Raw genomic sequence first — 14,745 nt, 5'->3', positions numbered from 1 at the left:
GGACACGGGTTCGAGCCCTGATCCGGGAAGATCCCACATGCCACGAAGCAACTAAGCCTAGGCGCCACAGCTACTAAGCCTACACTCTACAGCCCACGAGCCACAACTACTGAAGCCCGCGTGCCTAGAGTCTGTGCTCTGCAATGAGAGAAGTCACTGCAATGAGAAGCCCGCGCACAGCAACGAAGAGTAGCCCCGGCTTGCTGCAACTAGAGAAAGCCCGCATGCAGCAACAAAGACCCAACGCAGCCAAAAATAAATTAATTAATTTTTAAAAAAAAGAAGAAGAAAGTGTATATAGTATGGAAGAAGCAGTATGTGCACAGGTACAGAAATATCATTTGTGTAAAATGGTTGGGAAAGCACATACGTATACAAAAATTATTTCTGGAAGGATACATAAGAATCTGATAACACTGGTTGACTTTGTAGAGAGAACTCTGTAGCTGAGGAACAGAAATAAAAGACTTTTGATTGTGTCCTCTTGCACTTTTTAAATTTTAAAACATATGAGCATATTACCTACTCAATTAACTTTTAAAATTAAAAGTATGGGCCTTCCCTGATAGCACAGTGGTTGAGAGTCCGCCTGCCAATGCAGGGAACACGGGTTCGTGCCCCAGTCCGGGAAGATCCCACGTGCCGCAGAGCAGCTGGGCCTGCGCGTCCAGAGCCTGTGCTCCGCAATGGGAGAGGCCACAAACAATGAGAGGCTCGCGTACCGCAAAAAAAAAAAAAAAAAATTAAAAGTATGACAAGGACCTGAACTCAGGCAAAGCCCTGGAAATAACATAGGGGAATAATTAGAGAGAATTTTAGGAGATTAAAAAATCTAATCTCCTCCACCTACCAGTTACCCACACCCCCTTCCTCACTTTTCCCACCAACCTCATTTCTCCTTATGCAGTGCGAACATTTTATTCTAGCCAAACCAATCTGACTCCCGACCCCAACAAATCAGCTTGTTCCCCAATTCCTTATCCCTCCCAACAAAACCTAGCTCTTAAATTAAAAGCCACCCACCTATTGAGCTATTCAGTATCCTGTAGTCTGTCTGTAACAGAGACGGCAAATACAGACACTCACGCCATCACTACTCCTACATCCATGACAACAACACTGCTCAATGATCACAGGAGCCTTTCCCACTAAATCTACACACTGCCTCCAACTACTTCTTAACGCGGTCCTCCATGCAGCCATCATTATCAACCAAAGCTGGCCCATGAAATAAAACCTATTCGCCATACTACTCTACTATATTGATCTGTTTGCCTTGATATGTTCCTTCATGAATTTCATATATATTCATTTACATATACCCCTATTTTGTTCTGAAAAGGATTAATGAGACTTATAAGAATACATGAACTATAAAAAGTTAATAGGTTTAAAATATCAGCAGAAGAATAAAGAAAACACCAAAAATGATGCCACGAAAAAAGCTGAAAAAATGTACAGCATAAAACCTATGTGCCTACTTCAAATCTGGCTCTGGCTTTCTAACAGCCATCACAAAAAGAAAAACCCAGTCCACAGCCCAGGAGATAAACAGAAAAGTACTCGGAAGAGGAACTATTCTTGGTACTTAGGCCAAACAGTAATTTTTACAAAGCAAAGAGAACACTATAGAAAGAGCAAGACATACAAGATACACAACTACCAGTTTTCAAAGAGTTGGGATGTTTCTGATAGTATCCATCAGGAGAACCTACAGTGTCTCACCAAAGTCCAATGCAGCAAAACTAATTTTACAAGGAGCAGACACAAGTTTTAGAACTCTCTGTGTCCCTTCACTTGGTCTCCTCCTTCATTGCCTCCCTAACTAAATATAAACTCTTTGAAGACTAGAACCATGTTGTGTAACTCTTATAAAGCTCACAGTGTTCTGTATCCTGCAAAATAGCAAGCATTCAATATCAGTGAGAACTTATCGAGAGCAATTCAAGCCTATTCTGAAAAAATTCTCTAATCTAAACATAGGAATTCTCACTCATGCTAAATAGGATAAAAATGATACTGAAGCCTCAAGAGATAATCTCTAAACCTTCTATACTATTACTGAATCACAATTTAATTTATGATGTCTCAACAGCATTTTTTGTTTTGCATAGCCCTGGCACAAGGCTTGCAGAAATGCCAAATCAGTATCACTAAATCTGATCAAATAAAATGGCAACCTCTATAAAAAGAAAGACAATATTACTATCTTTCAAGAATGTAAGCAATAGGTCTTTACAAACCAGCTGACAAAGGCAGTTTCATTTTTTAAATGACTCTGCAAGTCCTGTAGCAGACAATGAATTATAATGCAGATATTCTCTACTCCTTTCCAAGAAACTGTAGTTTCTGTAAATGCCAAACTGCCAGAGAACTATACTTCCCAGCTCTTCCATACACACGTCCATTCATACATACATACATACATACACACCACTATCAAACACTGGTGTAAAGCTTATCTTTCCCTTTACAACCACTCCCTACCCCCTCTTCTTTACCTGGTCAAACTGGAAATGAATGAAGCCTAATAAATTTAGGTAAAGCGATTATGAGCAACACAAGTATTTAAAAACTTAAACTAGGGCTTCCCTGGTGGCGCAGTGGTTGGGAGTCCGCCTGCCGATGCGGGGGGCGCGGGTTCGTGCCCCAGTCCGGGAGGATCCCGCATGCCGCGGAGCGGCTGGGCCCGTGGGCCACGGCCGCTGGGCCTGTGCGAACGGAGCCTGTGCTACGCGGCGGGAGGGGCCGCGGCAGTGGCAGGCCTGTGTACCGCAAAAAAAACCCCTTAAATTACTACTCTTAAGCAGAGGCACTAGGACACATTAACAATCTCTGTATTTTATTAATGGAAATCGTTAATAAATAAAAAGTCTCATCCTACATTGGTTTAGCTTTTTTAATAGACTTAGTATTTCAGTTTGCAGAATGCTCCTCATTTGGTATTCCCTGTATGCAGGGGAATACCCTACCGTCCCGGGAGGGGATAGCTGTAATGAGTGAAAGAACATGGACAGCACTGCGGGGTCCACCAAATGGACCTCAGAAAATCTAATTCCTGTGCCTTTGTTTCTTCAACCATAAAACTGAGAAATGACAATCATCTCTATCTGATAAGATTATTGAGAGGATAAAATGAGGTAAGATTTGTAAACTGCCTAGTAAATTGCATGTAAAATAGATCCTCAATAAGTGTCAGTTCTCTTGCTCTTTTCTTATAGGTAAGGAAACAGAAGGAGCTTAGCAGGTGACTGGTCCAAGGTCAATGCCTAATCAGTGTGATACATATGCTAAAACTCTAACTTAAGGACTCTTGCCACTACATCACACAGCCTTAAAATAACAGAACCCAATACCTCATGTTCATCACTGTTGGGCACTCATTACATGAAAAGAAAAATAACCCTAACAATTTGTACACCTATTAGATGCCAAGCACTATATTAACTTCTTTCCTCATGACCAGCTACAAAGTAGGTGTATTTATCCCATTTTACTGAGAAATTAATTCATCCAAAGTCACAAGGCTAATAAGTGATAATGCAAAATTAATCCAGGTCTGTTTACTACTTTCCCCTACTATCCTGCCTCAAAAGCATACAAGTATTTAAAAATAACTGTCTATCAAAATTAAATTCTAAATGGCCTGGAAAATTTTTTTTTTTTTTTTTTTTTGCGGTACGCGGGCCTCTCACTGTTGTGGCCTCTCCCGTTGTGGAGCACAGGCTCCGGACGCGCAGGCTCAGCGGCCATGGCTCACGGGCCTAGCCACTCCGCCGCATGTGGGATCTTCCCGGACCGGGGCACGAACCCGTGTCCCCTGCATCGGCAGGCGGACTCTCGACCACTGCGCCACCAGGGAAGCCCGGCCTGGAAATTTTTATAGGTCCTTCCAATTTATTAGTGGAAACTGTCCCTAGCGTCACCATCCTTTCTCCTTAAATTTGTTCTTGTTAGGCTAAAACAATTTACAGTAACCTCAGTGACAAATTTACATTTGTATAGCATATTACAGATTAGTATTATAAATTTTTTCATTCTTATTAGATGCAACAACAGAAGTTTTTCACATATTAGCTCACATCTCCTTTAATACTTTCAAGATTTCTGTGATGTAGAGATTATTACCATTTTACAGATAAGGAAACAGAAGTTCGAAAAAGGTAAGTAACTTGCTTAGGTTATACAATTAGTAAGAGCAGGGCTCTATCTCGATCTCTCTAAGAGAAAAGCGCATATACTCTCGCATCCCTCTCGCATCCATCGATTGATTTAATCATTTGCGTTTGTCAATTTACTCATCAGAGCTGGGGGAAGGGATATGTGTGGGGGAAGAACTTGTTTACCAAAAATGTAACAGAAAATAAAGGCCAAACCTTGATAAAACAATAAAAACAGGAAAAATCAGAAAGGTTGTCCCAGATCTCTTCACTCCCTGCAAGGTTGACAGGTGACTGCCAATGTTTACAGGGCAGTTTCAACTATTCCAGAGCACAGAGGAAAAAATGAGAATTTCCCAATTCATTCTTAGAGGCTAGCTTAATCTTGACACCAAACACTCAAGAATAGTAAACTAAAAGTGAGACATAAATATTATGTTTATCCTTTGTGATTATAGAGGCAAATGTCTTAATAGATTTAAGTGAAAAACAAAGAAATATGTGTAGTATGATCTCTTTTATATAAGAAAAATCACTGAATACACATGTATGTACTAAGTATGGCATACAGGTGTATTCAGTGTGTATTTATACATATACACATAAATGCAAAGATACAGGTTTGGAAATATAAACCCCAAACTGTTAACAAGGTTACCTGGGACAGAATTGGTCTTTGGGATGAAAGAAGGGAAGGGGACAAATAGTGAAGTGAGATTTTTTTACTTTTACTCTATATATTCCTGTGTTATTTGTATTTTTATGATTAACATGTATATTTGACAATTAAAATACACAAATGAAAAGTACGGCCTAATAGTCATTTGATGTATCTCCTCTACTTGTTACAGTGAAAACTAATTCTTTTATTTACTCATTGGGCATTCATTTATCTAACAAACACTTAGGGTACAATCCTACATGTGGGCAATGAGCTAAGTAAGCACTTGTGCCAGCCACCAGGTACTCAGAGCCTGTTTTTAATCCCAGGATGGAACATGTACTTCCTTCCATAAGACAGTGTTGTTTTAAGTCAAGTTCTAATTTTTATCATTTATTATTTTTTAGGTCATATGCCAGGGATAAGAAATATTTTCTTTATCTAGAATTTGTACTGCCTTTATTCTAAGAAAGCGTACTGGATATTTTTTACTGAATTTTTTTTTTGCAATTAAAAAAATGCATTTGTATTCATTCATTTAACAAAGGTTAGAGTACCTCTTATGACATGTTTGAGCACAATGGCAGAGAATGGATATGCAAAGATGAATAAATAACATGTGGCCTCTACCTACCCTCTAGGGAGCTGAGAATTTCACAAACCTGCTATGTCTGATACAGAGTAAGTAGCACATAAAAACTGAAATATATACCTTAGTAATCCTGCACTTCAATGTGAATCTGGCAAATGCCCTGTTCAAAAATACAAGTTAATTTGTGTAACCCAGAAATATCTTAATGTTTATGAAAACTGTGAAATTATTCAATTACTCTAAGGTTAAAGGGTATAAATTAGTGGGAAAATAGAGAACATGGAAGCTCCAGGGGAACAGACAGTGCGATGGCTCAGTGAACAGTGGGTTCTAGGATTAGCTATGCCAGTAAAAAGCTGTTACCAGGTTTGCTACCCAAAGAAAATATGGAAATCATATCTACCTTATTAGGACAGGAGAAATCAAAGAATTTATTCGATAAAGTATAACAAAACCTGGAAAACATGAGGCAGTGTGGCCACAACACCTGCTTTTTGTTGTTGTTTGGTCTCATTTATTTTATTTTCCCCCTACTCTGTCAATGATTAGCCAAGCAAATCTGCAAACACAATTTAACTTCTGTATGCCTCATAAAGTGGCAAGAATGCAGGAAGCAGAATCAGAAGACCTGAGTTTACATTCAGACCCTGACTCTTATTAACTCCATAAGGTTAAAAAATGAGCAAACTACTTAACCTCTTTGAACCTTAGCTTCCTAGCATTAAAATAGAGATACATATTTTACAGTGTTATTTCAAAGACTAAATGAGAAAATATGTGTGAAAGCATAAACTTAGAAACTATGAATTTGGTTCAAGATGGCAGAGTAGAAGAACGTGCTCTCACTCCCTCTTGCGAGAGCACCGGAATCACAACTAACTGCTGAACAATCATCAACAGGAACACACTGGAGCTCACCAAAAAAGATACCCCACATCCAAAGACTAAGGAGAAGCCACAATGAGATAGTAGGAGGGGCAAAATCAAAATAAAATCAAATCCCATAACCACTGGGTGGGTGACTCACAAACTGGAGAACACTTATACCACAGAAGTCCACCCACTGGAGTGAAGGTTCTGAGCCCCACATCAGGCTTCCCAACCTGGGGGTCCGGCAACGGGAGGAAGAATTCCTAGAGAATCAGAGTTTGAAGGCTAGCGGGATTTGATTGTAGGACTTTGACAGGACTGGGGGCAACAGACTCCACTCCTGGAGGGCACACACAAAATAGTGTGTGCATCAGGACCCAGGGGAAGAAGCAGTGACCCCAAGGAAGACTGAACCAGACCTACCTGCTAATGTTGAAGGGTCTCCTGCAGAGGCAGGGAGTGGCTGTGGGTCACTGTGGGGACAAGGACACTGGCAGCAGAAGTTCTGGGAAGTACTCCTTGGCGTGAGCCCTCCCACAGTCCACCATTAGCCCTACCAAAGAGCCCAGGTAGGCTCCAGTGTTGGGTCACCTCAGGCCAAACAACCAACAGGAGGGAACCCAACCCCACCCATCAGCAGACAAGCGGATTAAAGTTTTACTGAGCTCTGCACACCAGAGCAACACCCAGCTCTACGCACCACCAGTCCCTCTCATCAGGAAACTTGCACAAGTCTCTTAGATAGCCTCATCCACCAGGAAACTTGCATAAGCCTCTTAGATAGCCTCATCCACCAGAGGGCAGACAGCAGAAACAAGAACAACTACAATCGTGCAGCCTAAATCCTGCAGCCTGTGAAACAAAAACCACATTCACAGAAAAACAGACAAAATGAAAAGGCAGAGGGCTATGTACCAGATGAAGGAACAAGATAAAACCCCAGAAAAACAACTGAATGAAGTGGAGATAGGCAACCTTCCAGAAAAAGAATTCAGAATAATGATAGTGAGATGATCCAGGACCTTGGAAAAAAGAATGGAGGCAAAGATCCAGAAGATGCAAGAAATGTTTAACAAAGACCTAGAAGAATTAAAGAACAAACAGAGATGAACAATACAATAACTGAAATGAAAACTACACTAGAAGGAATGAATAGCAGAATAACTGAGGCAGAAAAACGGATAAGTGACCTGGAAGACAGAATGGTGGAATTCACTGCTGTGGAACAGAATAAAGAAAAAAGAATGAAAAGAAATGAAGACAGCCTAAGAGACCTCTGGGACAACATTAAACGCAACAACATTCGCATTATAGGGGTCCCAAAAGGAGAAGAGAGAGAGAAAGGACCCAAGAAAATATTTGAAGAGATTATAGTAGAAAACTTCCCTAACATGGTAAAGGAAATAGCCACCCAAGTCCAGGAAGCGCAGAGAGTCCCATATAGGATAAACCCAAGGAGAAACACGCCGAGACATATAGTAATCAAATTGGCAAAAATTAAAGACAAAAAAAATTATTGAAAGCAGCAAGGGAAAAACGACAAATAACAAACAAGGGAACTCCCATAAGGTTAACAGCTGATTTCTCAGCAGAAACTCTAGGAGCCAGAAGGGAGTGGCATGACATATTTAAAGTGATGAAAGGGAAGAATCGACAACCAAGATTACTCTACCTGGCAAGGATCTCATTCAGATTCAATGGAGAAATCAAAAGCTCTACAGACAAGCAAAAGCTAGAAGAATTCAGCACCACCAAACCAGCTCTACAACAAATGCTAAAGGAACTTTTCTAAGTGGGAAACACAAGAGAAGAAAAGGACCTACAAACACAAACCCAAAACAATTAAGAAAATGGTAATAGGAACTTATACATCGATAATTACCGTAAACGTGAATGGATTAAATGCTCCACCCAAAAGACACAGGCTCGTTGAATGGAGACCCATATAAAAACAAGACCAATATATATGCTGTCTACAAGAGACCCACTTCAAACCTAGGGACACATACAGACTGAAAGTGAGGGGATGGAAAAAGATATTCCATGCAAATGGAAATCAAAAGAAAGCTGGAGTAGCAATACTCATATCAGATAAAATAGACTTTAAAATAAAGAATGTTACAGGAGACAAGGAAGGACAACACATAATGATCAAGGGATCAAACTAAGAAGAAGATATAACAATTATAAATATATATGCACTCAACACAGGAGCACTTCAATACATAAGGCAACTGCTAACAGCTATAAAAAAGGAAATCAACAGTAACACGATAATAGTGGGGGACTTTAACACCTCACTTACACCAATGGACAGATCATCCAAACAGAAAATTAATAAGGAAACACAAGCTTTAAATGACACAAGAGACCAAACAGATTTAATTGATATTTATAGGACATTCCATCCAAAAACAGCAGATTACACTTTCTTCTCAAGTGCACGTGGAACATTCTCCAGGATAGATCACATCTTGGGTCACAAATCAAGCCTCAGTAAATCTAAGAAAACTGAAATCATATGAAGTATCTTTTCTGACCACAACACTATGAGATTAGAAATCAATTACAGGAAAAAAAACATAAAATACACAAACACATGGAGGCTAAACAATACATTACTAAGTAACCAAGAGATCACTGAAGAAATCAAAGAGGAAATCAAAAAATACCTAGAGACAAATGACAATGAAAACACGACGATCCAAAACCTATGTGATGCAGCAAAAGGAGTTCTAAGAGGGAAGTTTATAGCAATACAATCCTATCTTAAGAAACAACAAACATCTCAAATAAACAATCTAACCTTACACCTAAAGGAACCAGAGAAAGAAGAACAAACAAAACCCAAAGTTAGTAGAAGGAAAGAAATCATAAATATCAGAGCACAAATAAATGAAATAGAAACAAAGAAAACAATAGGAAAGATCAATAAAACTAAAAGCTGGTTCTTTGAGAAGACAAACAAAATTGATAAACCTTTAGCCAGACTCATCAAGAAAAAGAGGGGGAAAAAAAAAAAAAGAGAGGGAGAGGACTCAAATCAATAGAAATGAAAAAGGAGAAGTTACAACAGACACCACAGAAATATAAATCATCGTAAGAGACTACTACAAACAACTCTATGCCAATAAAATGGACAACCTGGAAGAAATGGACAAATTCTTAGAAAGATGTAACTTCCAAGACTGAACCAGGAAGAAGCAGAAAATATGAACAGACCAATCACAAGTAATGAAATTGAAACTGTGATGAAAAATCTTCCAACAAACAAAAGTCCAGGATCAGATGGCTTCACAGGTGAATTGTATCAAACATTTAGAGAAGAGCTAACACCCATCCTTGTCAAACTCTTCCAAAACATTGCAGAGGAAGGAACACTCCCAAACTCATTCTATGAGGCCACCATCACCCTGATACCAAAACCAGACAAAGATACTACAAAAAAAGAAAATTACATACCAATATCACTGATGAATATAGATGCAACAATCGTCAACAAAACACTAGCAAACAGAATCCAACAACACATTAAAAGGATCATACACCATGATCAAGTGGGATTTATCTCAGGGATGCAAGGATTCTTCAATATACACAAATCAATCAATGTGATACACCATATTAACAAACTGAAGAATAAAAACCATCTGATCATCTCAATAGATGCAGAAAAAGCTTTTGACGAAATTCAACACCCATTTATGATAAAAACTCTCCAGAAAGTGGGCATAGAGGGAAACTACCTCAACATAATAAAGGCCATATATGACAAACCCACAGCAAACATCATTCTCAATGGTGAATAACTGAAAGCATTTCCTCTAAGATCAGGAACAAGACAAGGATGTCCACTCTCACATTCTTTTTTTTTTTTTTTTTTTTTTCGGTACGTGGGCCTCTCACTGTTGTGGCCTGTCCCGTTGCAGAGCACAGGCTCTGGATGCACAGGCTCAGCGGCCATGGTTCACAGGCCCAGCCACTCCGCGGCATGTGGGATCTTCCCGGACCGGGGCACAAACCCGTGTCCCCTGCATCAGCAGGCGGACTCTCAACCACTGTGCCACCAGGGAAGCCCCTCACCACTATTATTCAACATAGTTTTGGAAGTCCTAGCCAGGACAATCAGAGAAGAAAAACAAATAAAAGGAATACAAATTGGAAAAGAAGAAGTAAAACTATCACTGTTTGCAGATGATGTGATACTATACATAGAGAATCCTCAGAGGCCACCAGAAAACTTCTAGAGCTAATCAATGAATTTGGTAAAGTTGCAGGATACAAAATTAATGTACAGAAATCTCTTGCATTCCTATACACTAATGATGAAAAATCTGAAAGAGAAATTAAGGAAACACTCCCATTTACAATTGCAACAAAAAGAATAAAATACCTAGGAATAAACCTACCTAGGGAGACAGAAGACCTGTATGCAGAAAACTATAAGACACTGATGAAAGAAATTAAAGATGATACCAACAGATGGAGAGATATACCATGTTCTTGGATTGGAAGAATCAATATTGTGAAAATGACTCTACTACCCAAAGCAATCTACAGATTCAATGCAATCCCTACCAAATTACCAATGGCATTTTTTACAGAACTAGAATGAAAAACTTGTATAGAGACACAAAAGACCCTGAATAGCCAAAGCGGTCTTGAGGGAACAAAACGGATCTGGAGGAACCAGACTCCTTGACTTCGTATTATACTACAAAGCTACAGTAATCATGACAATACGGTACTGGCACAAAAACAGAAATATAGATCAATGGAACAGGATAGAAAGCCCAGAGATAAACCCACGCACCTATGGTCCACTAATCTATGACAAAGGAGGCAAGAATATACAATGGAGAAAAGACAGTCTCTTCAATAAGTGGTACTGGGGAAACTGGACAGCTACATGTAAAAGAATGAAATTAGAACACTCCCTAACACCATACACCAAAATAAACTCAAAATGGATTAGAGACCTAAATCTAAGACCAGACACTATAAAACTCTTAGAGGAAAACATAGGAAGAACACTCTTTGACATAAATCACAGCAAGATCTTTTTTGATCCACCTCCTAGAGTAATGAAAATAAAAACAAAAGTAAACAAATGGGACCTAATGAAACTTCAAAGCTTTTGCACAGCAAAGGAAACTACAAACAAGACGAAAGACAACCCTCAGAATGGGAGAAAATATTTGCAAACGAATCAATGGACAAAGGATTAATCTCCAAAATATATAAACAGCTTATGCAGCTCAAAATTTAAAAAACCCAATCCAAAAGTGGGCAGAAGACCTAAATAGACATTTCTCCAAAGAAGACATACAGATGGCCAAGAGGCACATGAAAAGCTGCTCCACATCACTAATTATTAGAGAAATGTAAATCAAAACTACAATGAGGTATCACCTCACATCAGTTAGAATGGGCATCATCAGAAAATCTACAAACAACAAATGCTGGAGAGGGTGTGAAGAAAAAGGAACCCTCTTGCACTGTTGGTGGGAATGGAAATTGATACAGCCACTATGGAGAACAGTATGGAGGTTCCTTAGAAAGCTAAAAATAAAATGACCATATGACCCAGCAACCCCACTACTGGGCATATACCCAGAGCAAACCGTAATTCAAAAAGACACATGCACCCCAATGTTCACTGAAGCACTATTTACAATAGCCAGATCATTAAAAAAAAGAAAGAAAGAAACTACTATAAATTAAACAGACATTTTTCCAACCAAAATATATAAATCGCCAATAAGAACATAAAGATCCTCAACATCATTAGCCATTCGGGAAATGCAAATGAAAACCACAAGATACCATCTCACACCCACTAGAATGGCTATCATCAAAAAGACAACTTTGACATGTGTTGGAGAAAAGCAACCCTCATACTTTGATGGTGGGAATGTAAATTGATGCAGCAGCTATGGAAAATAGTTTGGCAGTTCCTCAAACATTTACAGTTACCTTGTGATCCAGCAATTCCATAGTTAATTATATACCCAAGGAAACTGAAAACACATGTCCACACAAAAACTTGTAAATGAGTGGTCATAGCATTATTACTCATACTAGCCAAAAAAGTGGAAACAACTGAAACGTCCATCAACTGATGAATGGATAAACAAAATATGGCATATCTATACAGCAGAATATTATTCAGCCATAAGAAGGAAGTATCTTGATACATGCATAATATGCATGAAACCTGAAAACATTATACTCAGTGAAAGACACAAAAGGCCACATATTGTGTGACTCCATTCATATGAAATGTCCACAATAGGCAAATCCATAGAGACAGAAAGTAGACTGGTGGCTGCCAAGTGCAATGAAGGGGAATGGGAGTGGCAGCTAATGGGTACGAGGGTTTCCCTTCAGGATGTTCAAAACATTCCTTGAATTAGTGATGAGGTTTGCACTACCTTGTGAATACACTAAAACCACTAAATTGTACATGTTAAAAGAGTGAATTCTACAGTATATGAGTTATATTTTAATAAAAGAAAACTATTCTAGAAATTTAAGTTTCTGCTACTTTATTTATTTTTGATCATGCTGGGTCTTCGTTGCTGCGCGCTGGCTTTCTCTAGTTGCGGCGAGCGGGGGCCGCTCTTCATTGTGGTGTGCGGGCTTCTCATTGCGGTGGCTTCTCTTGTTGCCGACCATGGGCTCCAGGCGCTCGGGCTCCAGTAGTTGTGGCATGAGAGCTCAGTAGTTGTGGCTTGCAGGCTCTAGAGCGCAGGCTCAGTAGTTTTGGCACACGGGCTTAGTTGCTCCACAGCATGTGGGATCTTCCCAGACCAGGGCTCGAACCCGTGTCCCCTGCATTGGCAGGCAGATTCTTAACCACTACGCCACCAGGGAAGTCCCTCTGCTACTTTTTAATAGTTAATATCCTACTTTTTTCAGGAGGCTGTTCCTGCTGCTTGTAACAGCTACGAAAGCTCTTTGAAGTTAGATGTTACACAGATGAATGGTATTTTTAGTAAAGTGAAACTACTAATCATGCCAGAGAAACTTTCTGCAGATCAGATTAATTTGGTATTATTTTATTTCTTCAAAAGAAAAGTCCTTATTAATATCGTTTGTTTTTAGGGAGTAGAGAGAGGTTCAAGGAGTCTTTATAGAATACATTAAAAAAGAAGGCTAAAATATAGTATTTTGTATTTAAATTAGTGGACATTTAATTTTCAGACATGCCCATCAATCAACTAAAACACAAGTAGATGGAACTTTGCAACCTCTACCTCTTTCCATGTTCTGCATTCTGCTGTCAGATTCTAGGTCCATCACCAGCTCCTTCCAATTATTATTCACAGGAGTTAAAATGCTTGGTAAACTCTTTTAAGTGCAATCAATTCATTCCCTAATGCTGGGGAATTTACAGAGTAGGCCCAATTTTTAAGGTTAAATTTACTCTAGATTGTTTGAATAAATATACAACAAAATGATTTCCTCGAATTTGGAATACAAAAACAATCTATAGAGTTGTGTAATGCTTTCTAAGTCCTTTGGGAATTTTTTCCTGAATTTGGTCATGGGGTAAAGACAGTCAGTCACTAACTTTTGTCCACACAAAGTATTATGTATAAAAGCTTCCTGGTTCTAGAACAAAGAAGTACTTTATTGCTCAAAGCAGAAGGCAGATATTTTCCTTCCATTTAGTATTGTTATACTAAAATAGCATACCAATGAAACCAGCTAGGTAACAGCATGACCCCAGGTATGTAAACAAAGATAAATTGTTCTCTATTTTGTATTCTTCCTTGGGGGGAAGAAAAAGTTTCTCACATCTAAACAAATAAGGTTCATCAAGCCAGAGTAAAAACTACGGCTTACTACTTCCCAATATGGGGGTATTTTGAGTGGTGATCTTAAAATGAGGGTCTGCCAACCTATGCTAGTATGCATGGTGGGTATACTTGGCACAGACAAAATGCGAAGAAAGAGGCGACCTGTCAAACAGCTGTATCGAGTTACTCCCTCATCGGCGCTTCCAACTTCTTGGGTGATGTCTGTGTAAGAGAGAAAGATATCAAAGCACCAAGAAGAGAACCACGGCGGCAGTCGCAGCAGCAACCAGGACCAAACGGTGCATCCCAGGGTGAAATGCCACAGGAACCCTCAAGAGCCGGCCAGACTGCGGTTCCTTTCCAATATGAGTCTACCTCACATACAAAAATAAATACACAGCCAGATAACCCTGCCAACCCGCTCTCCCTTCCCGTTGTGACTCCTCCAAAGGCTGGAGGGAGGTTAACAGCCCGCAGGCCCGGGAGAAGCCAAGCCCCACAGCCCGAGGGAGGCGTCCAGGAGCCTCGGTGCAGCCCGGGGGCCTCGGGCGGGCGTCCCCCACCCGCCGGCCAGAGCTGGTCACCGGCCACACAAAGGAGCAAGCCGCGGGCGCTGGACACGGGGGCTCGCCCGGGAGCCGGGCGCCACATCTGGTC

General features: G+C 39.8%; 1 protein-coding gene across 3 annotated transcripts in view; it reads right to left on the bottom strand.

The window, feature by feature from the left end:
* SESTD1 (SEC14 and spectrin domain containing 1) overlaps nt 1-14,745 on the bottom strand; it is a 146,542-nt gene that overhangs the window by 131,145 nt on the left and 652 nt on the right. The window contains exon 2 of one of the 3 annotated variants that reach the window (XM_030850718.3): nt 14,251-14,310. The exons of the other annotated variants lie outside the window; for them this stretch is intronic. The gene's annotated coding sequence lies outside the window, so the exon portion shown is untranslated. The remainder of the gene's footprint in view (nt 1-14,250; nt 14,311-14,745) is intronic. 3 annotated transcript variants of the gene reach the window in all.

The sequence above is a fragment of the Globicephala melas genome, chromosome 7, assembly GCF_963455315.2.
Source record: "Globicephala melas chromosome 7, mGloMel1.2, whole genome shotgun sequence".
Classification (NCBI taxonomy): domain Eukaryota; kingdom Metazoa; phylum Chordata; class Mammalia; order Artiodactyla; family Delphinidae; genus Globicephala; species Globicephala melas.
The sequence above is the reverse complement of the archived record's forward strand: the minus strand, read 5'-3'. Positions and strand labels throughout refer to the sequence as shown.